This window comes from Malurus melanocephalus, unplaced genomic scaffold, assembly GCF_030028575.1.
Source record: "Malurus melanocephalus ecotype Western Australia unplaced genomic scaffold, MMel_1.1 scaffold_96, whole genome shotgun sequence".
In the NCBI taxonomy this organism is placed as follows: Eukaryota; Metazoa; Chordata; class Aves; order Passeriformes; family Maluridae; genus Malurus; species Malurus melanocephalus.
The window spans coordinates 1,577,891-1,605,470 of NW_026623328.1; the positions used below are offsets into that span (position 1 = coordinate 1,577,891).

Here is a 27,580-nt window from a genome sequence, read left to right on the forward strand (position 1 = left end):
AATGTGATAACACAGACCCTCACAATTACAGCTGCATTATTCTATTGATGGATTTGTGCAGAGTCACCAGGGCAATGCTGACAATTTATGTAATAAAAGACATCTAAAGAAAAATTAATTACCTTGTACTGTGCCATTGGTGCATCTTCTCTCTCCTGTCCTGCAGGAAGCAGAAGCAAAGTGCTCCTGCACTGAGACCTGCCACAGTCACCTGTGTGTGAAGGRCAGTGAGGCTCAAAGAGCTGTTGCTGTGAGTCACGAGCTACATTTGCAGCACAGTCCATACAGTGGTTCTCTACCACAGCAGCAGTAAGAAAAAAATCAGTCTGTCTCACAGTCAAGAAGTCTGAAGTAGCAGCAGAATCACAAATCACTTAGCACTGTGCAATTTAAGAAGGATCTAGCGGATGCAGGTTTTCCACAGCAGGGCCCCATCAGGCTGCCAAGCCAGCCAGCAATCTGCCCTGATCTCCCTGAACATGCATCCTTGGACTAAAATGCACAGAATGGAAAAAGTTAAACGTGCAAAGAAAGAGACACACGTGTATAAACACATCTGAGCGTTTCAGAGAAATCTCTCCTCCAAGAGCCATTCAAATGAAGGCATCATACCAAAGCAATTCTTCCCAAAGAGCTGCAGAACGCAGCCCAGATGTCCCTTCTGGGGTCATTCAGCAGAGGTCCTGTCCCACACACAGCGGGGCACAGCCAGCTGCAGCTCCCTCAGCCCAACAACTTGTCTTAGGGAGAGGGTTTCAGAGATTTTCTCACTGCATCATATTTTTTTCTCACATAAGAAGAGACGTGAAGAATGGAAAAAAGTGTACCTCATTTGTGAGTGAGCTGAGGGAAGGTACCAGTCAAGAAGTAAAAGCTTGCTCTTGTCAGATGGAGTGATTTATCAAGCTGCTGTCTCTCAGCAAGAATATGGAGAATGACTGTGCAAGCTCATTGCAGTGCAAATGAAGACAAGTTAGATTTAAGATGTTTAAATCCTTAAGTAAATGAATCAGCAAAGAAGTACTGCAGCTCTGTCCTGCATCATGGAGGCAGGGGCAGTAACCTGCAGCTGAGGGATGACTGACAATGGTGAAGGGTGAAGGGACAATGCCCCCTTCATGGATTCCAGCTTGATCTTCAAAGAATTTATCAGTCTGCACCAACAGAACACCAAATAGAACTGAAGGAACATGCCTGGCAGGTCTAAGGACTTCATAACTATCTGAATTAAAAACAAAATTATGAATGTACTAAATATGCTGAAAAAAATCTTTGTTAACCAGTTTTTTTTTGCAAGTACATAGCCTCGTCTTTAGAAATAGTAGTGGTAACGAGGCACAGAAAATGGCCAGCAGTACTCATCCACAATAAATATTTTGAGAACATATCAGTGTTCCAGGCTCTCAGCTCTGCCCCATTCCATTTTCTCTTTGATGTCAGTAAGTTATTCATCTTATTAGTTCAAGCTTTATCTTTCAATCAAACTTTTGTAATACATAATTTGGAAATTAGTTTCTTAGAGGGACAAGAGCTGTCAAATAGTAACAGTATCAGATCAACCCCAACAAAGCGGGAACAGCTTAGGACAAGTCTGAGCCAAAGTTGGAATTTCAGCGCATACGTGCAAGTTATTATTTTCTAAAAACCACTGTGTTGACATTACAAGAGAAGAAAAGAGAGGAAAGATCCTATCTCCTGAGCTCTTGATCAAATTACTTCATAATTCACCCACTAACCCTATCCCCTGGTTCCCATAACAGACAGCAATCTGAGACAGAACAAGCCTGTGGATTTTAGAGCATTAAGGGAGTACAGGGAACAAACTACAATGTTGCAACTAAATCTCTAGAGGATGTAGAAGCACTCTGAGAGAGGTATTTTAAATAGCAGAATAATTTTATGGAAAATACAGGGACAACTTGAAATTAGCCACAGTCTATGTGCAAGATATAAAAACAAGGAGCCCTGAACTATACAGTATCTGCAATTTCCTGTGGTTTCTTTCAGCAAACTTTTTTTGAAGTAATTGTCAAAGATATTAGATTCCAATATTTCGAAGATGGTATCTACTAGTTCTTAATTTATCCTAGCTTCTTATCTTTGAAGCAATTCAATTTCTGTCTCAGTGCCTAATTTCCATTTTACACATCCTATAATTGTGTTTGTCCTTTTGTCCTTTAAAGTTGACTTCTAAGGATTTTCATCATTAACACATCTACAAAGAACAAACAACTTGCTCCCTTTCTGTATCCTTTGGTTGAGATCTAATTATTAAAGTTATAATTATTTCTCCTTACATATTTTAGTAAGTTGGAAATTGCTTTAAATTGCTCTTTTACTAAAAGCTGTGGGCTTGGACAGTTCTTTCTTCAGGAAGGGATGTGTGTTTTGCAGAGTTTCGGCTCCTTAACCTGTAAACTAACTTGTTGCATGAGGTACTGTTCACTTTGCCTTCTCTCAAGTCCTGGTTATTTTCAATCATACTTATTTTTCCTTTACATATTTAGGAACCACTCCTCTCAGTCCAGAAATTTCATGCAGTGTTTCTACAATTCCTTACTAAGATTTTTAAACATTTTACCTTCTCTCTCCTCACTTCAGTATCTATTTTCTTAATGGGTAAAACGTGAACTTTATCTTCATAGGATATGGACATGCTAACACTTTTTAACATGTAAACCCAAGAGCTGGCAAGCCGTCTCCAAGATTAAAAAAACATGAAAAGTAACTCACAACATTGAGCTATGCTTATTTCATGATACAGACTCTTTTCTATACAGGGAAGTATAAATAGTGTCCACAGCTGTGCAATTTATCCTCAGCCATTAAATGTCTCCACAGTCTTACAATTTCTAAAAGCGTCTGCACTGCCTACAAATGAGCTGCATTAATATAAACAGTGTGTGAATGTCCAGAGAGCCTATAAAACAAAAGCCCTAGGAACAGACCTTAACTAAAGAGTGGCAATTTCAGATTTCAAAAATAAGAGCTCGTAACTATTTCACAGTTGATCAATTTGCCAAGAACTCATTTCAATGTTTTGATCCCACAGTCTTGAATCCCTGGTTTAGACGCCTGCAGGGAAACAAGAGCTTGTTTGGAAAGTATTGAGCCAACCATCCCCTCTGCGCTGTGCTGGGATATTGGGCATCCTGCTCAGAGTTCCAGAATCATCTGAGCTCACCAAAACATCCAGCACCCTCTCAGAGACAATGAAACAACCTGCAAAGACTGACAGAATAAAATGAGGGATCACTAACAGGTAGGCACAGGGAACACAGCTAAACGTGGGTTCATTGGCACAAGTCCTAAGTAACCCAGTTCATGATATAGATTCTACTGTTAAAAATCCAGCGCTTTTCGTGTACAGCACTTTGCAGAGGAATAAGTGAGACTAAAATAAGCTGTACACTGTATCTTATCTCCATTTTAAGAATGAGCAAGTTTCTTAACCTCTTTGTCTCAGTTTCCAAGGCTACAAGTGAGGCATGACAAAGGCAGGAAGAAAACCCAGATATTTTTTGGCTCTTAGCTTTTTTCTTTCTAAATTTTTTTCAGCTGTTCAGTCATCTTCATAAGCTGTGAGATTCAATTATTTAAGCACAGCTATTATTCTATGTTCAGCCGTTTTTTTGGTGATTCTAATCAGTTTTTCTCTATGCAAATCTAACCAATTGTTTGGTGATTAAATTTGATCACTTCTTGCTTATATGCACATAGAAATAATCAAGGAAACAATACCCCGACCAGCACTAGCAGAGGAAAGGACACATTCCTATGAAATAAAGCTAAACCAAGCTATTTTTAAAGGTATGCAAATGATGTGAGACAAGACAGGAAACCACATTTAAAGTGTAAATCGAACCCATTGTTTTGTAAAATTTCTGGAAAAGCTTTGAAAAATGGCTTTTTCTACTCTTCCCTCACAGAATTTCTTTGTTCGTTACAAAGGGAAAAACAAAGCAACAGGAAAATGAAGTGATGTGCCTCCTCTGGCAGAGAAGTAATGAAGCCTCCTCCCCCTTCCAAAGGGGATCACAGTTTGCCAGCTTTGGCAGCCACTGGAGTATTTAAAATAGAAATGAATCCCAAAATGCGATTTGGCAAAGACTCGCTGAAATATTCAGTAAGTCTGTTTTCCCTCTTTTCCACTTCCTTTCCTACCATTCTAATAACACTGAGAGATGCTTTCAGGCACCTCGGGGATGAAAGGCACCCGTGGCTGACACCCAGACAAAGAGCCCCATGAACTTTAACACACATGGAACACATGGATCAGACAGAGCAGCTTTGTACAGAGAGGGCTCCTTGTATGGCCACGGCCCAGAGCGCTGGGACACTTCCAACAGCTGCTCTTATTCTTACACACAGCTTGAGCTCCATGGCAGGCACCCGCTGTGCCTCCCCAGACCTGAAACCATCACTTCATCTGGCACTGGCAAAAACCAGCAACACCAAATTTTGCCACAGGTGCCAGCAATTTTTCAGCACACACAGACAGAACTATGTTTTTTGTAACAGTTTTGTTTTCACCTACAAAGAGGTGAATGCCACGAGGCAGAACACAGAGTATTTTATAGATATGTTGTGTTSAAAGAAAATATAAAGAAAACACAAAAGATAAGAGATGAATCAAAGATGTGGTCCCTTCACAGGAATATCTGAATCCACTGCCAGACTGATGCATGCTAGCTGGAGTCAGTATGCAAGAAACTCCACTCAAAACAATTACTTTGGGAAAAAAAATTTAATATGAAACACCACTTGGCACGGGGTGGGGACAATAAGCCAGTTGTCACAGATGTTTGAAGCAACAAGAAAGCATGTTTTACTAACAGAGGTACAGATGTGAAGGAACCAGGACAGTTCAGCTTTAAACAACTGCCTTCAACAAGAGGAGCAGATCATGTGGCACCTATAACCACTGCTTCATTGGGCTTTAAAACTACTGACTTCTCTCTGACTAGGAAGTGTTATATATACATTAATCCATCTTATTCATAACCAGGATAAAAGCTATTGAGTATCTCTGAACCCACAAAATATTGGTTTTAACATGCAACCAGCCAGCCAGCTGACTACTCGTACAGTAGTTCCAATTTGAAAGGTGGGCAAAATGTCTTCAATATATTTATGCAATAGCACCACATCACCGAAATAATCCTGTTCAGAATCTTGTGACACACCTCCAGAAAATGTCAGGACCAAAACTCTCTCATTTAGTGTTGAATGGTCAGCTRTATTCCTTCCTTCCAAGAAGAAAACCTTCCAAGCACCAGCATTTGGTCTTCTGTATGCTTTAGRTTTTTTAAACTCACATCCCAAAGCCTGAGTCATTTCTACTCTGCCATCAATGAACGTGTTCAAAGGCAGCAGCAGGAAGACTCAAAGATCGATTTCACAGATCATTGGTCCAGGCTTTGTTTGTAAACTGCTGACCCCAACCAGGGGAATTGGTAGGGCCTTGCCGATCGAAGGGAGACTTCTAGCTTGCTGGATAGTTTAAAACTGATTTGAAACCTGAGCCTGTCAGTTTTTCCTAAAAAAAAAGAAACAAAATACCAACAACTTTTAAAGGAGTTCATTCTAAATGAGTCATATTAGCCCACACAAGCAAATCAGCACATTGTTCTGATTTCCCCTCCCTAAAATGCATCGTGTCCTCAGTACAATGCTACTGCACAAATAACTCAGGACTTGCCAAAAGCTACCACCAAGCTCGAATTACAGCAGCGCTATTTTGTATATTCTCAAATCAAACAAGAACTAAATCAGCCTGCTAAAAGCCAGCCAGTACTTCAAAATCTCCAATGAAGATTAAGAAATAAATCTCTGCAATMAAGTATTAGCCAGCTCAGAAAGAGCCTCATTTTCTTGCTTCAAGATAAGACAGTGGTACACACATGAAAACTGCTGTGCAAAAGAAATTACAAAAAGCATCGATTAATTGCACCAAATWATTTTAATGCAGATCATTGCCACTCAATGTTTCAGACAACTTAATGGTATTTCCACTTTGCCTTTTTGACTGCTCTTTCCAATTGATTCAGCTCCACAYGTGAGAATGTTTGCATTGTCAAAGTTTTTGTCACCATCAGCATTTAGATTTAARTATATTTTGCAGAGGAGTTAAAAAAATGATGGGTGCATGTCATTCTGCCAATCATTCTCATCTTGTTAAGCTTTTGTCATGGCCTGACAATACCRAAAGACTTGAATGCATTTTACTGTTTTGCAGGCAGACTGCTTGATCTCTTGTCATAAATGATGGAAAATGTGATCCTGAGGTCAACGATGAAAATCGTAAAAATGAGCCTTCCTTACAAGTATTTATTCAGTCTCTGACTTGGAGTTTAAAGGCAGGATCTTCCATGCTCTAAAAATAGCAAAAATGTGTTTTAACACACAATTTCAATTTTTAAATGGGAGAAGAGCACCTAGATTAAATAACCTGAAAACTGAGCAACAAACCAAGCATCATCCCAGTTTCCAAGTTTTTCCCGTTGCTGCACAATAACAGAAATTAATTCCAAAGGAGACTCCCAAAWCACATGTTAATAACTATTTGACCATAAGAAAAGCAAATACTCATCAGCAGGTTGGACTGCAAGCTTCTGATGTGCAAGGCAGCTCTTGCAGCTCCCAGAGAGAAATATTTAACTGGCAAAATGTACGGCTGCTCTGAACTGACTGTAACACATGACCTGGCATGTGCTTTGACAGCAAGTTATTCAAGAAAGATGACAATACAACAGAGTTACAAAAACAAAATACAGCAGGGCCAGGATAAGCCTTTGGAAATACAATTTGTGATGTAAAGCCATAAATCTTTAACATTCAAACTAAAGACTTGAAGCTTTTAGAAGCAGCAGCCTAACTCAGCCTAACTGCTGAGGTCAGAAGACATTCCCATAGTGTATTATGGCAACTAAATAAATATTTACCATGGCTGTTTTCAAAAGGCTGGGTTAGCAAAGTGAGTAAGACCATGAGAGTGTTCTGGGTCCTCTTTTAAACACTACAATAATTGACTTCAGGCAAGCCAAGCTTTTATTTCTCTTATTTGTAAAATCAGTAAATTATGGACTTCTGGGTTTTGATAGGAGTTGACTTAAAAAGTCATTTCCCTCTGCTGCCTCTCTGYTTCCAACACACAGGCAGCTGGGATTAAAGTCTCCTCAACCAGCATTTTAAAGGGAAAAATACTTTAGCAAACCAATGTTCYAGCAAATTCTGGAAAGATGAGCACTTCAGTCACACTCCCCAGACAGTGAAATGTTTTAAAATCACCACTACCTTCTCCTGTACTGCTCTGAATATAAAAAWTGACTCTTCCCAAAAACATGAATATAGCTGACCATTCAATAGCACTTCCTAAACCAGCATTAGTAGTCACTTCAAACAAATATATCTGTAAAATAYACTTGTACACATCCAGATAAATCTGAGCAGACACACATCATTCTCAGGAWGAAAACAGAAAATGTCTCRTCTTTRAATGAAAGTTTGTAGAACATATTTYTTGCCAATAACASAAAAAASTTGATTTTGAGATAWAAATATWTTTTTAACATGTAKRTTTCAGAGCAACATAGCRTAGACTGATCATGTTTGTCCAGATCTTCATGGCCAAAGATGTTTACAGAGAGCCCTCCTGAACTATTGACAGAAATTACATAGCTTAATTTCTACAAATACAAAAATGGATCAGTCGATAACTGTTTTCTATGAAGCTATAAACTTATTTATACATGTAAGATACGAATTAGCAGAAGTTGGTGCATGGAAATGCCAGAACCGACCAGTCTGYAGAGCCAAACAGCAAAATAAGCCACAACACCTAAAATTGTTTCTTCAAGTCAAGCACTTTTTTTCCCTCCACCCAAAAGACATACCCTTTTTTCTAAGTGACTGCCTTTTTGTCAGATTCCAAAGTAGGCCCCTCAGCCTCAAGCTTGCTTTGTCCACYAGCCTCTAATTATAAATGAGAGAAKAAATAAAGCAGAGAAAATGAGCAATTTGAACACAAGTTCCAAAACATAACAGCTTCCACAGTTTGTGCCAATATTTCTTCAGAAAGTCATAATTTTATGCAGAGCAAATTCTAATGATTTTGAATTCTGTAAGTACTAACAATARTATTTTCTACCAAAACACTGCAGCGTTAAGCCTCCTAAACAAACTGTCGGGGACTATAGGTGTTTCAGAGCTGGAATAAAGGGAAATGTATCCATTTTTATATGGCGAGAAGCAGAAAATATTTTACAAMAGCCAAAATAAAAACTTGAGGTCAYGCTCAGAACTTWAAAARCTTAAATGTTATGTAATAAAAAGCACAAAGCTCAAGAGAGTTGCTCATCTGAAAAATATGAAAAAACCCTTTCAAAACAACATATTTATTCCAACACATCTTAGAGAGGCAGAAAAGACCATGTTCCTTCTATTTGCACATTGTGTACAGCTTTTCCAAAAGGAAATATTTATCCGAGATTCTGGCACATGCTGTGAAACAGTGCAGACACAGTAGGGTCACACCAATTAGCAAAGCAGCATTCAGAAAGATACTTATCATGAGATGCCTTCTCTTTCCTCTCTGATGGTAAAAAAAAAAGAAGGCAGACTCACATTTCAGTATTTTTCCCTTATCTAAAGGCCATATTCCTGATTTTTCAGGTGCTGCATGATTAACKTCAAGATTCATCTCTTTTGTTCTCTGTATATTCTGTTCCTAATGGCACTGTCATGGGCACCAAGGCCATAGAAGTGATGAGTTCATGGGGTGTGTAGTGGGTGCCCAAAATCAGCCTGAGAGCACCTCAGGAAGACAAGATTGTCCATTCTCCTACTTCTTAAGAAGTAAGAATTCTTAAGAATTTTTCTCAGAATACAAACTGAGTCATTAATCTCTGAAATTAATGAACAGTGTCTATTTTGTGGTGTGACAGCTCTCCTTTCTAAGCTCCATCATAAACCCACTGCCAAGAAAAAAACAAACACGTYCAAGAAAAACTTATAGGTCCAGACTGATGACTGCAAGTGCAGGTCTGAGACAGCAAATCCCTTCCCACTGGTCCCAGGAAGGATCCAAGAGCTGCCCAGGCTTTGAGCTGTCCCCGGGATGTCATTTTCCACAACTTCGTAGCAGATTATACAACCAGGGCAGATATTTTACTATGCATCATCCCATGAACATTTATATGTCTGATACACATTTATCTTGCTTGCAGAACAATTACTCCAAGAAGTCATGAAAAAATATAGATGGAAAAGAAACCTTGACTCATGTGGCAAAGTCAATTAAATTAAAAATAGCTGAAATCTATGGATTTAGAATACCTTAAGTTAGAGAYATTTGTAAACTGGCAGGTGAAAGCCAAATAAAAATTAAAAATACCCCAAACTTGGTATTGCTTCATGTTCAGTGAAGAAAGAAACAAAGTCTTTAAATTATAACTGTTCCTATATTATTTGAGACACCAGCTTGAATGGTCAAGCATCTCACTCATTGGCAGCAAGAGAAAGCCAAGAAGCCACAAGCATCGGCTGTAGACAGACTGATGATGAGACTGCTGCTCTACAGTGTCTACACTAATGACAATGCTGTCATTTTTGGAAGAGCAAAGCTTACCTTTGTTTAGAAACTGATACTGATTTTCAATTATTTCACTTGTTTAGTAATTTTTTATCCACAGCTCAGGTATTTGCAACCAGCACAATCACTGCAACTCTGAACTGAATACTGGCTGCTTATTTTTCCAATATATTTTCAAACTTTTATTGTGATTACTTGATAGAAAAAGCACACCAGCTCTTTGAGTCAGCAGAACACAAGAAACTTCAGTGTGTTATCCGTTCAATACAAATTAGTGACTATTGGCTGAACTCATAACCCCCTCAGTAAGCAGTGCTTGCYACTGAAGACAACAATATTCATTATATGGATTCATATTCCCTCCCCTATTCCACAGATTTCATTCTGTTTGGATGTTAAAAACTTTTTAATGAAAGCATCCAAAGTCAGCTTTCCGTGTAGACAGACCAATATTTAATATGCAAARAAATGCAGGAACTGAACTCCAGGGGGAAAAAAACCCAATTATGTAACATTTGATATATTAAATCTAAATCCCATTTATTTAAATATTGTTGCTTTGATATATCACCTGTTTACTGTTATTTCCCCTATGAATTATTAGTGTATGCATGAGCCTTCCAACTGCCCTAGCAGTTGTGTAGAAGAATTTAGAAGGTTTTAGAAAATACTATTATTCCACAGGATTTCCATCACCCCCTCCAGGAGGGCTGAGCACAACTCCCCGATAACCCGTGCTGGTTATCTTTTTCAAAATGTTGCTATACAACACTGCTTCTCACTCTGCAAATTTGGCTTCAAAAGGTCTGTCTGTTGCTATCTCCATTGCTCAGGAATAGCTCTGTTGATTTACACTGATAAACAAAGATAATGTACAACCATAAGCAATGAAGTCAATCTGCAAAGGACAGTGTAGGAAAAAGCCTGCAATGTTATCACCATTGTGTTCTACAGAGAAAAATTACAACCTTGTGAAAAGAAGAGATGAGGGGTGAGAACTGGGCACCTTTTTTTATGCATCATGTCTTGCTGTTTACAACATTATGCAATCCAGTATGATTTGCAATTGTGTATGTAAAGAATATATTTACTGAATCCCCTTCTGACGCTGATGGCAATATCCAGCAGAAAGGAACCTGATTCAGCTTTTCTCTTTGAAAGCAACAAACAATCAAACACTTCCCACACTCCAACAAGCAGAACAACAGAGAATTATGCAGAACACAGGAGAACTCACCGTGACTAAAGCTCCAGTRAGGCTGAGGAATCTCCATCTAAACCACTCTGCAATCTCACCTTAWTGCTGTCGCAGGTTTTTTCATGGCAACTGTTACTAACAGTGTCTCTCTATCAATTGCWAAAAACAGGTACTTTATGCACCAGGGTGCAACACTCCTGATACACCACTTACCAAACAACTTGCCTAAAAGAACCACCTCTGGAAGGGATTTGCTGCTGCTCTGAGAAGATAAGTGGGTTAACTTGTAAGGAACCATGACCCAGCACCCTGCCTGCCAACAGGTTCATGGAGCAAGATGCCAATTAGGATACGGCAGCCGGAACCGGTACAGCTCACAGGGTAAATGAAATACAGAGGAAGCTCTGAGCTCTGCTTGTACCGACATTTTCTCTCACAGGGATGCTGCCTTTGCTGCACAAGAAATACTTACCAGGCAAAATTCAGAGACGCAGGAGCTTCAGCGAGCTTTGCCCTAACACGCCTTCATTTTCTGAGCTTCCCAAGCAATCTTCCCTAGCCAAAAGTCCTTTAAATCTGAATCTGTCTCACTTCAAGGCCTGCAGTAGCACTTTCAAAATTTTGTTACACTTGAGAGCTACGTTACTGACAGCTCCATTAGCAGCAGAACAGGCTTRAGATCTCCTTGCTAATAATATGGTAGTCCAAATAATAAAAATAAATCACAGCATGAAAATATTATTTTACATATATAAAGCACTAAACCAGCCAGCATTTATGGGTTGGATGTATGTCTAACACCAAGTTTAGTGACTTGTTCCACTGGCTACAACATACCACAAGCTGTTGCACAATCACAGCATGTGTAACTGCTCACACTGGGAGCTTTCATGTGCCCCTCATTCTCTACATCTTCACTATGAGTTGTCTCCCTGTACTAAAAACTGAGAATGTCTACAGTTTACAGAACAAAAGTCATTAAATAAAMTATCTTCTCCAAAGACCATTCCAAATGGCAGGAGTCACACTCCTTAACCATATAGTTACAGAATTTTAAAGTCTGAGACTGGGGAMTATTGTGCAACCTGTTTTTAAGGAAAACCACCCAATCTAGATGAGGAAGGCCCAGAAGGACAATTAGCAGGGTTCAAAGCAAATGGAAAAACAATTACACAACATGACTTACTCCCCCGTGGAAAACTCCTGGACTAATATTTATTCTCTCTGAGCTTGTATATATTTGCATAAAACTTCAAAGTTTATTAAAGCAATATTGATGCAATTCTGAGCCTTTACAGAGGGAATCAGGGATTTTAACAGGATTCCAAACAGGCTAAAAGAGCACTCTGCAGAAGACTATTCGGGGCTAAAAGAAGGTAGAGAGAAAGGCAGAACTGATGGGGAAAAAAATAAAGGTGCTAAAAGACTTMACAGTTACCCAAGGACAGCTTCAGCTCCAGGGTCAATGAAATTTTAAGTGTCTCTATTACCTTCAGACATGAATGTTTCTAAATTTACTGGCCAATTTAGGGCAAAATTATATATTTTTAAAACAGTTCTTCCTTCTTCATGCTGCATCATAAAAGCCCCCAGAAAGGACACCAACAAGCATAAAAGCAGAACAATGATACTCACTGAGAGGAAATTTGGCAGCTGAGACAACAATAAGAGCATCTGTGATATGCACAGAGACTTACACTAAGATGGAATATATATGAAGTCAGTGTGGAAGGATGTCTATATTTGTTCATGTTTATAGTGYAAAATTTAAATGTCTTTTTAAATGTGTTTGAAGGCTTTTCTGACAGTAAGACCCTCGGAGCTGGGAGACTGGATATAAATATATACATGCAGAATTTACATCTCCTGTATTATAGACTGTCTTCCTCCTCTGGTGAGCTTTGTAGAGAGGCCTGTATAAATACAGGCATGCATCCAAGAGGGAACATTTCAGGATTGAGATCAGTTTTACAAAAACATGGAAGGTCAAACTGTGAACACTAAACAGCTTCCTACAGAACCTCTATCCAACAATACAATAACCCAAGGCTGCTTGAGCACCAGTAACATTGCATTTGGCAAATTCTGTGCTAGTAGCAGTATTTTCTGAAATAGCACTAACTTTATCAAGTCACTGATCTTACTTCTTAGCACCACACTGAACTGGCATCTCAGACAAGATGTTACTAAAACAAGTATTGCTAGAAGCCTACAATGTTTAGCCTGGCATGATTTTGATCCATTTGTTTACTGTGATTTCAAAAACTTTGCTAAAAATGTCTCCTCCAGTCAACAGTGACTGCATTAAGACAGTTGAGCATTTCTCAGCATTTATGTTGAAGTGCATGTAAGGCTTTTTTTGAAATATTACTCTTACATAAAATGTGGGATAAAGTATACACATGGAAAGATTTTAAAATGCCTTTCCTAGTTAAGATTTATATTTTTTTGCCATTTATATAGATAAAATATGTTTTCCCCTCACGTTGTGGATTTAATGGGGAAATTAATCATTCCTTGCTCTAAAAGCTACCAACCAAGAAACACTCCTAAGCAAGAACCACGAATTCTGAAGGCATTTTGAGGTTCAGATAAMAAATGAATGCTCTTAAATACATTCTACACATCATATTTGCCCATCTTTTAAACACAAACACTGCTGTTTGGTGATCAAAATGCAGATGTTCAATAGACATCATTATAATCCTTGTTACTGTGACTATAATTCATAAAAAAGCATCTCAGTTATGGCCAGTTATGGCCATACAGAGAAGGTATGGGTAGCAAGCCTGCTAGGGGACCTACTATTTGAAGATTTTTCCAAGGATTCAGACAAAAAAGATTGTCAGTGTGACAATTTTCCCCAGAATCAAAGACTGAAAAAAAGAAATCCATTACAGATTGATTACAAAACACTTCTCCAAGTGGTGTGGTTTAAAACTGATTTTGTCCTCATCCTGCACAGCAATATGTGATTACTAGAAGATAAATGATGAATGAGGCTCCCAGGGGTTCTGAAATTCTGTTGTTCTTGTTTGTCATCTGAACAGACAAACCCAAAAACATTGGTGGTAAAGCCATTTCGTAATTTGGTGAGTTAACATGGTAACTTTTGTAATAGCTCATGGGGTCCCAAAAGGGRTTCAGTTTAAAGAAGGTGACCTCAGAGTTACACCCACTGTGTAGTTTTCCTCTGTGCACATTTTGAACTATCAGACAATCTCAAATCAACTTAGTCCCCTTAAAGAGATAWGAGGAAAGAAATTGCTTCAGTCACTCAGCTTCTCACCTGTCTCAGGAAAAAGACTGAAAATTTCTTGCAAAAGGCTGATAATTTCTGCTTATCATTTGGAAAATACAGAGCCCACAAGACTAAACTGCAATTTATGGAAATTGCCRCTCAAATATTGGACAAGTAATTAGAATTGTTACCAAGTAAAAATAAGTAATTTATCCTTGCCTCTGACATCACAGAAATTCTAAAGCTGTCACGTTCTCCTCAGTGTACATTGTTGACTTGCTCCACTTCACCCTCCTTTAAAACAGTGAAAGTCAACTAGCAACTCTTATTCCAGTTTGCAGCCTGTATTTTTCCACTCTAGATTTAAAATTGTATGATAATGGAAATTCTGCATTATTGTGCTGATCCATATGAAACAATGGAAGTATTTGAGCCTTAGGCCAATGTAAATCCCAGTGCAACACTYGGTCCTTACACAGCAGTCGTGTGGGAGCACAGGAAGGTGGGAAGACTGGTAATGCCAAGAAAGGCTCTGCAGACAAGGTTCCTGCACCAGCCTGTCACGAGTGATACACTCACAGAACGTGGCTCYATCCACCCCTCTGGGTATCACCATGGAGAATCCAAAGCCTTTTCCCATGGGTCTAGAGCTACACCTCTCCAAAATCCATAGCACTTGACATACACAGAGAGTGAAATTTCCCTCACTGGTGGTTTTTGGCTGCCACWAACAGCCAGTAAATGCTACAAATGGCTGCAAATAAGTTGACTTTATCTCTCTGAACTTTGCTTTTACTACTAAACCAAAACACACTTCACAGATTATTATTTTTGTACTCAAAGCAGGTTAAAAACATCTGGAGATGTTAACAGCAGAAAGACAAGAAAGTTASATTTTAAGTTTCCCTGTCAGGTGTTTTCTCTACAATCTCTTTTCAGGTCACAGGTATTCCACAGCTCCCAGTGCTTTTCACCAGTGCAGCACCATCTCCTCGTCATAGCCGAGGTATTTGCATTTCAATACCCTGCCCGTACCCGAATGTCAGCTCTGACACACCAACTACACGGGAGRGAGCAGCTCAGCAGGATTCCTCGGGAGCTGCAGCAGCACAGGAAGTGGGAACAGTGTGGAAGCAGGAGACAGACCTCATCTCGGAGCCGTACCTAGCAATCCCAGGGTGGACCTTTGGGGATCTCTTTTCAGGGGCTGGGCAAGAGAGGGTCCAACAGCCTTACGTAAAAAAACAAAACAAAACAAAGAGAGAAAGGACTATTAACACCAYCTGAAATCCAATCTCATCAGAAAGCAATCAGAACAAGAGAAGCAGTGACAAGSAGGAAAGCTGCAGATCCCTTCAGAGAAAAGGGCGCAGAAAACATGGGCAGGGATAGGATAGTCTAATTCTAAACTGGGATGAGGGGCAGCTGGAGGGAAAAGAGAGCCTAAGAGCAAAGACTAAACAGGAAAAGGGAAAAGGAAAGGAGACACGCAGGAGTGTAAATTCAGAAACAACGTAGASAAAACATGTTACAACTTGTTAACTTAGAGTAAGCTTTTCATATACATGTTTTTCCTAGGACGATACAGAAATTGCCACTGTCCGTGACCCTAATCAGTAGCTTCAACAGTTATCCTAATATTTCACTATTCTGTTTCGGCAAAAGAACCCAAATCAACATTTAGGAGTCGTTTAGCCAAATGGCATTCCCCCTTTATTTTTCTTTAAATTACTGATTCCAACCAATTCCTTTACTTTGAAAGTAAACAGAAAAGAATATGTATTTTGGTAAACATGCCTGCAAGTGGATTTCCTAAAGAGTTGAAAAGTCAGAAACACAAATTGCCCAAGAAGCTGAAATGGTATTTTGCCTCTTTGCTCTCCCTTMCACTGAAGCAACCCCAAGTTTTGTGGATACACAGGGAATGCTGTTCCTTCAAAATAACTGTGTATTTCTTTACATGTATGTTCTAAAATAGAAGGAAATACAAGTGCTGCGTCCATTATGAACTGTAGCTGGGTGAAAGTGCCTACCAGCAGCAAGGCCAGGCAGAAAAGTCTGCTGGCTCCTTGCTCTGCAGCTGGTACCTCCTGCCCAGGCTCAGGAAACACACTCTACCTGCCACTGCTATCCAGGTGAGGAAGGTGTACTTGAGCCAAACAGATTTGTTCAAAAAGGTCATTTAGGAAGTCTGTGAATTAAGTTATCTACATGGGATATCCTAACAATAAGGTAAAGCCATCAAGAAATGAATGCATATGATTAATCATGGAAAGTTACTCATGGAAAAATTCATAATTCCTTCTTGCATAGTTCTATGTTTTAGAGAACAAAATGAGGTTTTCCTGAAAACACACTGAGCAGTAACTCTGCCAGGAAGATGCTTCATCTGGATAAAACATCTCAGCTACTTTACAGACACAAGCTTTTAAGCCAGTATGAAACTAGATTAAGAGCTCTAACTAGTCTAAAAGACCAAGTAAAACCTCCACAAGTWTTTGCTGCTCTTGTTACATCCTTGGATTCAGATTGTCTAGATGAGGTTGTAAGTCAAACAAAAGTCACACAGAACAAAGTACAACTAGTTTGTCACCAAGGTGGCTGTTCAGCTGGCAATTTTAAACAAGTTAAAGTAAACTTTCTAAYTACAGAACCTAATTATTGGAATTCCATAAAGTCTTGCTTCCTAAAACAACTGCGTGTTCTTTCCTTCCTGCCCATATATCTCCGTATATTATTTTTTCTGTAAATATCCAAGAATAAAGTGTTTTAGCAGACATCWGACAGCCTTTAAGCCACAGCGAGTAAGGGGAAAAACTTTGGAGGCACTTATGAAGCGATTAAAGAAGAACGAAAGCCAAGCTCTACAAAAGTAAATGGCAAAGACCTAAAGTAAACAGAAATTATGTTTTCTGAGAAGGAACCCCTATTAAATTCGAGGTCAGAGATCCACCAGACAATGCTCCTCCTCGCCCCTGTGCTCACCGCAGAGCAGCCTGGCCATTCTGCATCAGGTATCAGCTGCTCCACAAGTAACCGACCACTGCAAAGTATTCGCATCGTTTCACTTGCTGTCCCAGCGCAAATCCCAGCCCYCCCAGTCCGCCCTCAACTTCACCCGCAATAAAAACTGGCAAACAGACCGACCCACCTACAAGTCCAAAATAACCATCGAGAGAAAAGGAAGGACCGAGAGAAGGATGGAATGCAGCTACACACGTACACGGTAACACGTAAAGGCTTTAAAGTTAGTAATTCTCAGTTAATAACAGAGCACGGGCAGAGCCCCGGCAGGGACAGCATCCACCTGGCACCCACAGCGGCTTTATCCCGGGAAATTCCTCGAAGGTGTCAGAGCGGCGGCAGGCGCTCCCCAGCAGGGCGCGGGATAGCGCCGCACGCCCGGAGCCGCGGTGCGGGCTCGGGAAGGGCCCGGGGCTGCCGGGGAACAGCCGGGGGCCCAGCACCGCGGCCGGGGGCGAGGGCGCCGCACGGCCCCGCGGGGGCCCCGGCGCGGCTGCCGGCGCCAGACGGGCTCTGCGGGCGCCGCCGCGACCGGGACGGCGGCGGGGCGAGGGGAGTCGGGGGGAMCCCAGGGGAGAGCGGGACGGGCAGGCGGCGGCTGCGCCCCGCTGCCCCCTCCACATCCCGTCGGAGCCCTGCTCGCTGCCCCCGTCCGCGGCCCCGCTGAGGAAAGCCGACCGCCGCCGCCCCCCGGCCTCCCCTCACGGCATGAGGGGCCGTCACCCCCTCCTGCCCCTCACCTGGCAGGGGCTCCCCAGCCCCGCGACGCCTCCCGCGGGGAGGCGGCGGCTGCGCCCAGGAGGCTCCGTGCGGGCTCCGCTCTCTCTCCCGCCGGGCCCCGGTGAGGAGGCAGCTCCCGGGACGGGGCTGCGACCGCCGCGCCCGCGCGCAACAACCAACTCCGGGCRCCGCCCCTCGCGCGCGCACCGCGGCAGGAAGCCCCGCCCCCGGCCCGCCCATTGGCTGCGAGCGGCGAGGGGGCGTGGCGCCAGCGCGGGGCGGTGCGAGGCACTCGGATGGCCGGGAGAGCCGCCGTGGGAGTACTACAACTCCCAGCGTGCCTCGCGCGCAGCCCTTTAAAAGCGGGTGGTGAGGTCRCGCKCGCGCGCYTGYTGTAAAAGTGTGTGCTTCCGCCTGSGSAGRTAAAGTAGTCCCGGTTCGTGGTTTGAGCTCCAGCCCTGCGCTGGGTGCTGAGGGGAGCGGAACGGCGGGCGCTGAACCGGGAGTGCTCCCGGCTCTGCTGGGTCTTTTCCCGAGTGGATTCTCTGGGGGAGGCGAGAGGGCCGCGCTGAGGCGGGAGCGGAGGGATCCGAGCAGGCGGGGCTCGTGCGCGTGCAGAGGCGCGGCGGCTGCGCGGGCTGAGGGGACCCGGCTGAGGGGACGCGGCCACCCCCGGCGACCCCCGGCCCTGCGCGGGAGCCGCCGCCGGCAGGTCAGTAGGGACGGCCGTGGGCCCTTCGCCTCTCCTCCCCCGCTGCGGGCAAGGAGTCGGCGGRCGGCTCTGGGTGCTGTGGCCCGCCCCTGAGGGGGGCTGGGGGAGCCGCCGGAGCTCACGAGGGGTAAGGGGGAAGAACCGGGTGAGGGTCTARGTGCTTGACTTTCGATGTTGTCCATTATATATCTTTATCTGGATCYCCCAAAGCGATGATATTTTATGGCTCCTTAATTTATTTATCCTTTCATTACGTCCACTCAGTGTTCCCTTGTCAAGCAGGTGATTTATCATAGTGTGATTCTCTGACACTTATTTACAGGTTTTCACATTCAGTTACCTGTTCCTAGGGAGCTAAAGTCTCTTATTTCGAGGTGGCAAAAAAAAGCCTCGACCCTGGGTTTGAAGACACCGGAGCCATGTACCTTGTGCGGCGCCATTCATTCCAATCCTGTGGAAAACCAGCGCTAGAGTGAAAAGGAGGAAGGGCAGGGCAGATATAAATAATAGAGCTTCTGCTCTCTAGAGAAGTGCCCTCCAACTTTTATGTCTCTCCATTCATGTCAATAAAGAGCACTTTTTGTCACGCACCTCTCATCCATGTAAATTTATTGATTTGTCGGTTATATACAGGTGCTACTGTACTGATATATACATTATAAGACATATTCAGGCAYGGAAATTGGAAAAGGATAAGACAAAAATGAAATAGACATTATTTTAAAGTATTATTTCTTAAAGCTACAAAAAGTGTTTTTTTCCCACTCCTCAGGAAATTGCTTTCCATATGACCCCCTTGAGAGACCACTTTTATAGCACATATATGTTAGTCTGAAATGATCATTCTTAAATTCTTAATATGAACTTARCCACTTGCTCAAAACAAAGACTTCATTTTCATAGCTTTAAAAAAAAAATCTGGGCCATATGTGTAGGGTCACAACATATTTGAAGATAGTCAAATGATAGTGAAATGCTATTTTATGTTCTATTGTTTTCTCTCACACCTGTATCATATGCCTGTTAGAAGGGATGAGATATTAAGTATTTCTAGAATTCTATCGTTTAGTGGCTAATACTGTAACTTCAGAATTCAGGAAATTGAGGGAAAGGGCTAAATTTTTTTTCCTGTCCTTTGAAATCTGCCATGAATTGAAATAGAAATTGAAATTAATAAGGGGATCTGGGCTTATAAATCATGTCTAAAGCAGAGTATTTGGATTAGTGTATAAAATCCTAAATTAACTTTTGTATAGGATTCCAGACAGTTTTCATAATAGACAAATGGGAGATGGTGTGATCTGACCAAACCGTCTTGGTTATGAATCGAATGTTTCTTCCTTTGGTTGCTTGTGGTGTGGCACACAGAGGGTGAGGTGACAGGTGCAAAAAGGAGAAGAGAGTCATGGCTCTTAGCGATGTTTCTTTAGTACCTGAGGGTAGGGTCCAACTTCTCTATGTAACTGACTGTAACAATTTCTGGCACTTTGCAATAAAGCAACCAAAAGGAAAGAGATTCTTACTGTCTTCACCTTCTGCTCTTGCAGGACATCTTCTCCAGCCAAACTCAGGCTTTCTGTGTCTGGTGGCCAGGACTGCCAACTGAGGAGAGGTGCTGATTTCTCTGGTGCTGCTGGACTKCTGGATGCAGGCACTGACTGTGAGCTTTAGTTTTGCTTGTGTCACATCACAATGTTATCTGAGAGCACAGGAARGGAGAAAATTACACACTAATGTGTTGGGGTTAACTTTGTAATCTTTGTTAGTGTGTCTATTCACAATGTTTTCAAATAAAGTGTCACTCAGTATCCATGTGTGCCCAATTAGTGAGGTGTATCTCCTCCCCTGCTACAGCCAGCTCAGCCTTTCGTACTCATTGATTAAACAGTGTTTTTGGACCAGTTATTGAGTGAGATTTTTCTCAAGGTTACAGGCTCATACAAGTTTCTGAATTCTTGCTGTACTTTCTGCGCTTTCCAGGCTGTGGTTGAAAGATTTAGGTATTCCTGCTCATCACTGTTGCAGTGCACACAGAGCTGTGTTCATTTTCTTGAGTGCTGTGGCATGTGCTGTGAGAAATTGTTAGAGCACAGGTGAAGAGGCTGCACTTAAAATAATGGAGACACTCTTGATAGTGATCAGTGAGAGAGATGGGTGACTCAGGGGMACATGCCTTTTTGAAACAAATTTGAGGACAGTAGGTGATTGCAGAAAGGTTCTTTTTTTTCAGTTGTTCATGTACATTTAATAAAATGGCTGTTTCGATCTATAATCTGATTGGCTTGGAAGTCCCTAAATGAGGTTGCTTTCTGCATYCCTACTTTATTATTTTTTTACTCTCATGGTTTCCCTGAGAAAGAGAGGGGGAATRTTTCTTGGGTTCATGGGAGCTGTTAAACTTCTGCTGTTCTTAAGACAAAGAGAGTGATCGATAAAAACACTTCAACACTTAATGTTCACCAGGTATGAATTACTAAGACCAGTTTGTTTTCAGAAACCAYTCATTTTTTCAGGGCATTAGTTCATGAAACAGCTAAGGCTAGTTGATGGCTATTTGAAATACACAGTCAAGGGGCAGCTAAGCTTTTATTAGTAATATATATTTGAAATATACAGTTAAGTGGTAGTTAAAGCTTTCATTGATGTAGGCCAGGTCCGTTGGCAGGATCTGCAATGCTGGCCATGTTGTGGTGTTGTCTGACTCCAGGAGTGGCTTGTTCCTGTCAGTGKCATCAGCAGCACAGCTGTTGGCTGTGATGGCAGCTGTTTGTTTTTACTGGGAGTAGCACTCARTGGTCCTTGTGGCTCCCTTCCAAATCAGCATATTCTGTGATTCTGTGGTACAAACCTGTAGCCTGATATTGGTCCTTAAATTCTGAGGGCAAAACAGCTGGATCTGAGTTGGTCCTTGCACTGCCAATGGGACAGGTCGGGTGATAAGCATTTTATTACCAGACTAGTCTGTTTTAATCTCTTGCATAATGGGATTGTTGGGATGTATRTGTTAAAGCTTTTTGTATGCACGTTAATCCTGCAGAGGGTTAATTCTTATTAAAGGAATAACTTGCATTGTTAATAGCTGTTGGGGCAAAGCTGASACCTATATTTGATTTCTGAAGGTCTAATTGATAACAATTTGATAAAGACAGCTTTTGATGAATTTCAGCAACAGCTACTTTTGAGTGGCTGTGTCCATTTGGGAGAAGTCTTCGTTCTTTGTTACAGGGAAACAAAACCACTTGCTGTGGAATACCTGAATAATTCCAAGTTCTGATTTAATTAGGAAATTTTCCTTGTTCTTTGACCTTACTTTTGCAARTGCTGATGCATTTGGAAAAAAATCCACCTTTCAGAAACATTGGGAACATTACTGGCTAGAGTGTTTTAATAGTAAGTATGTTAAATGGAAACTGTGCTGTKTTGTCTTTAAAGAAGGCTTATTAACAATTTTAATCCTAGAAACGAATAATCCTGCACTGTTTTGCAGGAGACTGTGGCAAGAGCTGGCTTTGGCTGACTGATTTYAGTCTTTTGGACCATACATCTTACCTGGTATACAGTGAATTGCAAAATAAACCTTATATTTCACTGCTTACGAAATTCTTATACTTTGGATTGTTTATACTGTTTCTTCTTGAAAAAGAGAATGTAAATCTAAGACATTGGAACATTTATTTGTGCATCATAGCTGGGATAAGTAATGAGGTGAGCAGTGAACACCCTTAACCTGCAGTTCAGGGTACTCTGATAGGATGAAAGTGGCAAGGGGTGTTTTAGTCACAAGGTTGAGTTGCAGAAAGCTTTGTTGCTGACAATAAAAATGCATGAAGTGCGTAAGAGAATGAGCGTAGTCAAAATGTTGGTTTTTAGTTGATTTCAAGAGGCTTAAGACTGACAGGATTTATTTCTGGATCCTTTTTTCATTTTTTTCTTCTGCTAACAAGTGCAAAACACAGAGGATTTTTTGGCAATTTAGTGAATTACCATGGGAAAAGTCTACTTTTGTTTTATTATTGTGTTCAAATATGGAAAGATGATAAATTCATAGCTTTAATTATACGGTGGTGTCTGAGGGATTGTTTGCAGCCAAAAGAAATTCAACAAACTGTTTTTAACTGCCCTTCAAAATATGTCATCTATAGAATTTGWTAGGCTTTCTCTGGAAGGGTTCTCAGACAATCTTGACTAAATTGTGGTTAAAACAAGTCTGACTTAGCTGTGTCTGTTCTCTAGTTCCTTTTATTTCAGGGAAGTGGTATGGCATGAGTTAGTGGGTTTTTTTGGGAATTTTTGTGTTTGTTACTTAAGAAAAAGAACATTTGTTCCTCTTGGAATTCCCTTGGCTGCTGTTTTAAAGCCTTGGACTTAAGGTGGTGTGTCATTTCCTAACTTGGAGTATTGTTAGCTGAAATTTAGTGATTTAGTAATTGACCAAACATTTAATAATGCAAATGAAAATTAATTTGGGAGAATGGACTTTGTCATTTATGTAAGAATGGGCTAAGTAATCTCAGGCTTATGTCCATAATTACATGTTTATCAAAGGCTGAATTTCTGATGTAATGGAGCTAGTGTCCCATACTAATATTGAAGATGTGCTGTGCCTAACAATATAGAAAGTGGGGAGAGAGCTGTGGCAAAACAAGTTCTGGTAGTAGTATGAGACTATACAGGAGAGAAAACAGATCAACACTGAGCAAAGCACTGGAAACAGTAAACTGTGAATCTTCTTTCACACTTTGATATCTGGAGTTTGCTAACATTGCATTTCTGCCAGAAAAACTGGGGAGCGAGGGGATTGCTCCTGGTGCAGGATCATGGCTCACAGAGGTTAGAAAAGAAAGGTTGGAGTACAGTTTARTTCTAAGGATGTTGTTTTCTTACTTTCATTCTAAACATTTTCCCTTGGTACAGTGCTGCTCTTATGTCCCAGTTTTCCCCAGCTTACTTTAAGAATAGTCTGCCTTGTTTGTATTTTCACTTACGCAGGACATTGACAAAGACATCTTCTGATACCTAAAGGATAAAAATATAAGATTTACTGAAGAAGGATATTCTGTTCAAAGCTACCATCTCTTCAAATGTACAAGCACCTTGTTGGAATATCTCAATAATCACAAATTCAGTGGGATTTCTAGAGCAGATAAGCAAATCTTCAAGAGTCTCCTGAAATATAGGTATATTAGAATGCATTTTTTTTCAGCCCTGCCATCTAGTCAGTAACTTTCATAGGTAACCTGCTAAAATCTTTTGTAGCAGTTTGCTGGCTTGGGGTGCATTTGCCACAGTATCTTTTAGCTGTTATTGCACATGACTCRTGCTGCTGATGAAATGAAATCAAGATAACCAGTATTTGACTGAATCTTCGCTGTTTCARTATGTGGGAAACGTGACAGAGTAGACTCCAACTACACTTTGCTGAGTTTAAGATAAGCAATTGCTGCAATTCATGTACGATATGTCAAGCCAGTGGAATAAATAATAAGAATAAATGAATCAGAATTGTAGAATTGAAGTTATTTTTCCAGGCCTATGGGGAAGGATCTTATCTTTCATCAGAAGAGTAAATGTTTTGATTTAGATTGGAAAGGGGAAAAGAAAAGTCACGTCAGCTTATGATATAAGTCTAATTCATTTCTGATAATCATATTTTGTCCTACTTAAGGCTATTTTGAGGCCCACTGTTACTGGAATAGCTTCAAATGCTCTTCATTTCTGGCAGCACTAGAATTTTAGGGAGAGTTGAATCACAACATAAGGAGTTATAGCAATGTACATCACTAACTCCTGACTGTGTTACTTACATCACTTTTTCTTCTGCCAGCTGCTTGTTGGATCCTTTGCTGGGCCATTTCACTCTTTCATTTGGCAGAAACGAATTTCATAAATTCACTAAATGCTCTTCTTTTTCTTTAGCATTCTGAAACACCATGTGATTTGTCCAGGCAACAGGTGCCAGGCTGAAAGATGATGCTGTAGGAGTGGTTAGTAGCTCAACAGGCTTAGTCTGCAATGAAACTCTAGCCTTAGGCTGTGGACAGCTGTTGTCTGCACCTTCCAGCACCTGGCTTGTCTTCATGCAGGCAGAGGACTTTTCTGGATGCTTCTCTTGACATGCCATGAAAACTACAGCCCACTGCTGGCAGAATGAATCCAAAAAGTTATCTTGGGTGATTGGGGGTGGCTCATAAAGCTTAATATGACTCTACCATGCATGGCAGTGGGAGTTTCCATACACATTCTTTTTTAATAAGCTCTGGTATTTGAGTCCTTCCTTTCAGCTATATCTAGCTGAAGGTATCCAGCCTCCTTGCTTTCCTGGGATTCTCCCAAAGGGAAGAGTTACCGAGTTAAGTAGCTCAAKAAAATGTCCAGTAAGCTGTGGAGATTGCTGTAACCAGCTGAGAAAGCATGAGGGAGCAAGACCTTCCTCTCTTTGCAGCAGCAAGTTATTACTTTGTAAGCTATCCTTAAATCTAGGTTGTATATCAAAATGTGCAAAGCTTGAGCATTAGATACCATTTTCAGGCCTCTTTCAACCTATGGCACCAGTATTTTGCCAGTTTCCCATTGTGCGTCAGTTGACAGCAGTGTATAAATCATTGTGTGACGTCACCAGGRTTCTGTAAATTGTTCACTAACACCAAACATTTACTTGAAATGTAGAAGCACAAAAATTTTTTTAGAGCTCTGATTATAGGAAAAAGAAAGTGAGAAAAAAGCTTCTGAATCATATTAGTTTGATCCCTGCTTTTTAAATGTCAATTTCAAGTAACAAATAGTGCATGATTCATACTACTTGCTGAAATTTGATGGTTTTGAACAAAATGCCATCAATTTAAAACTTCGTGATTATTTGTGGAGAGGTAATGTGACAAATGCTCTTTCAGTAGTCATGGTTGACTAAACTGGTTTAGCTTTTTGTTTTTAAAGAATGTACTCAAGCAAACCAGACTTGATATTTGGTCACATTAAAAGTAGTATAGCTCAGGACGGGTGTAGGCTGGGAAAGCCTCCTTGGAAGCATTGCCATGAAGAGGTGTTGGAGGTGACTGGATAATCCAGCTTGGGAACATTAGCGTTTAGTGAAGCTTGAGCAGCTAAGCCTTAGGTATAAATAAGAGTACAGAGGAATCTTAACAGGCAAGGTATAACACGTGTCTTCAGCAGCTGGCACTGGCACTGCTACAGCCACTTTGGAATTCAGAAAGGGCTGCTAGCACATTGGAAAAAGATCTGTTTGAACATGAGTTTAAGGCATATTTTTAGTCCTAAAAATAAATGCAGGTGCAGCATTTGTTTAACTTCTTGAAATGATATGTTTATCAAGTAACAACTTAATCAGAGTTTATTGATACAGGCTCTTGCCTTATAAGGTCTAACCTGTGAAAGCATAACAAAACGTACGTGACTGCTGCAGTAAGACATTTACTGTAGTAAATTTGTAGAAGTACAAATTGACTGTGTGCACAAGTGCCCTGTGGGACAGCTGCTGCAGGGATGCTTCTTGCTGTCAGTCTATAAAACAATACCAGGTAACCTTGATGTAGGTTTGAATTCCTCTGTGTTTGTTTTTTAGCAGAGGGTAGTGCCTGGTGCTAAATGGGTCACAGTGATCACAGTCATCCCCTCTAGCCTATGCCTGTGGCTATACTGCAGCCTTGCAGTCAGGAAATAAGCCTTTAAGTCCTAGCCCAGGAAATTTTCAGAAAGTACAAAAAYTTAGCAGATATTTGTATTAGACTAGCCCAAAATGTCTTTGTCTTGACATAAGATTTGATTATTCTTTTGTTTACATATTGATATAAAAAGCTATAGAATTATTAACTGTGCATTAAACTTGGACTGTGAGACTTTATGTGAATTGTTTTGAATGTGCAGTAATGTGAAAATTGTCCAAATATCAAAGATACTTTTCCTACTTGAGAAATTTTTTCTGTTAATATTGTTTTAACCTAAAAAAAACTTAAAGTTCATTACAAGTATGAAAAAATGTGAACTCTGTTACAGATGGCTTACTTGCATTTTCTCTATAGAAGTACACTTTACATGTTTGGATATTTTAAGGCAAGTTATTTATATAATTTTATTGCCACTTGTAAAAACATACATKCTGTCCCAAARTAATTTCAACAGAGTATTTCTCAAGGGAATTACAGAACAGRCATTTATCWGGAGGGGGTTGCAAGKCATGCAGAAAATAACRGATCACAAGGAACTTTTCAGCATGTTCCTYGAGTTTATGTTCTTGCATTGCTGTTACATGGAAGAGTGTTGATATTCAAATAACCACACACAAAGGCTTTACATTTTTATAGTGAGGAGGAATGGGAGGACAGRTTTCAAATACATAGTAAAGGCTGGAAACCTTTTAAAAAAGATTAACTTCAGCTTATACCTTAGTGCCTTTATATTATAGAATTCTGCGAATTACATTAGAAAAGTGTTTTTTTCTTTATTGATGCACAAATTCTTATTCTGAAGTCTTAGGTYAGTAGTGTTTGTTAGCTCGGAGTCTATAATTGACATTTAATGGAGACATTTGAGTAATCTGTATGAATGCAGGGACTTACTGGTCTATAACACTGTTGCATGGTTGGGTTTTTTCCTTGCAGCATGTGTGAATGTAGATTGGTCTGACCAGTAGAAGACTCTGGGCAAGTGATGAGTCAGGATTGTGGGGATGCAGCAATACATTCCCTGAAAGTTAACCTGGAAAAGGTTAACTTTGTCATGTTGATGAATTTTACTCAAATCAGTTATCAGTCTGTAATAGGAAATACATCTGTCATATTTGCAGTTTGAGACTTGGGTGTCTCTGGTTCTGAMCTACTTGGTAGCATCTCAGTTCCATGGATGTATTTATATACCATTGTAATTAAAAATACAGAAATTTGAGCAATTGGAGGTGCTGCAGATCAGATAAAGGAGTTTCCTGGCATTTGCTGTGACTTGCTACTGCTAAATAATTTAGTGTTTCAAAAGTAAATTAAATGCAAAGAAGCACAACAGCATCAGCAAAACCAGACAAGTAATTAGAATGGCAATTTATTGAAAGAATAGAGAAGTGTCAAATCAATGAAACAGTTGATA

At 40.6% G+C, this 27,580-nt stretch overlaps 2 protein-coding genes across 12 annotated transcripts in view; one reads left to right on the forward strand and one right to left on the reverse strand.

Moving 5' to 3' along the window:
- Positions 1-17,955, reverse strand: part of PEAK1 (pseudopodium enriched atypical kinase 1) — a 108,733-nt gene extending 90,778 nt beyond the window's left edge. For 3 of the 8 annotated variants that reach the window (XM_057368722.1, XM_057368714.1, XM_057368715.1), the window contains exon 1: positions 17,796-17,955. The gene's annotated coding sequence lies outside the window, so the exon portion shown is untranslated. Of the gene's footprint in view, positions 1-122; positions 141-15,066; positions 15,138-15,177; positions 15,263-17,182; positions 17,202-17,795 lie in introns of those variants that run through there. The other 5 variants (XM_057368716.1, XM_057368717.1, XM_057368720.1 and 2 more) reach the window with 5 other exon arrangements.
- A 255-nt stretch (positions 17,956-18,210) lies between these two features.
- Positions 18,211-27,580, forward strand: part of HMG20A (high mobility group 20A) — a 38,285-nt gene continuing 28,915 nt past the window's right edge. The window contains exons 1-2 of one of the 4 annotated variants that reach the window (XM_057368723.1): positions 18,212-18,614; positions 20,035-20,147. The gene's annotated coding sequence lies outside the window, so the exon portion shown is untranslated. Of the gene's footprint in view, positions 18,615-20,034; positions 20,148-27,580 lie in introns of all 4 variants that reach the window. The other 3 variants (XM_057368724.1, XM_057368725.1, XM_057368726.1) reach the window with 3 other exon arrangements.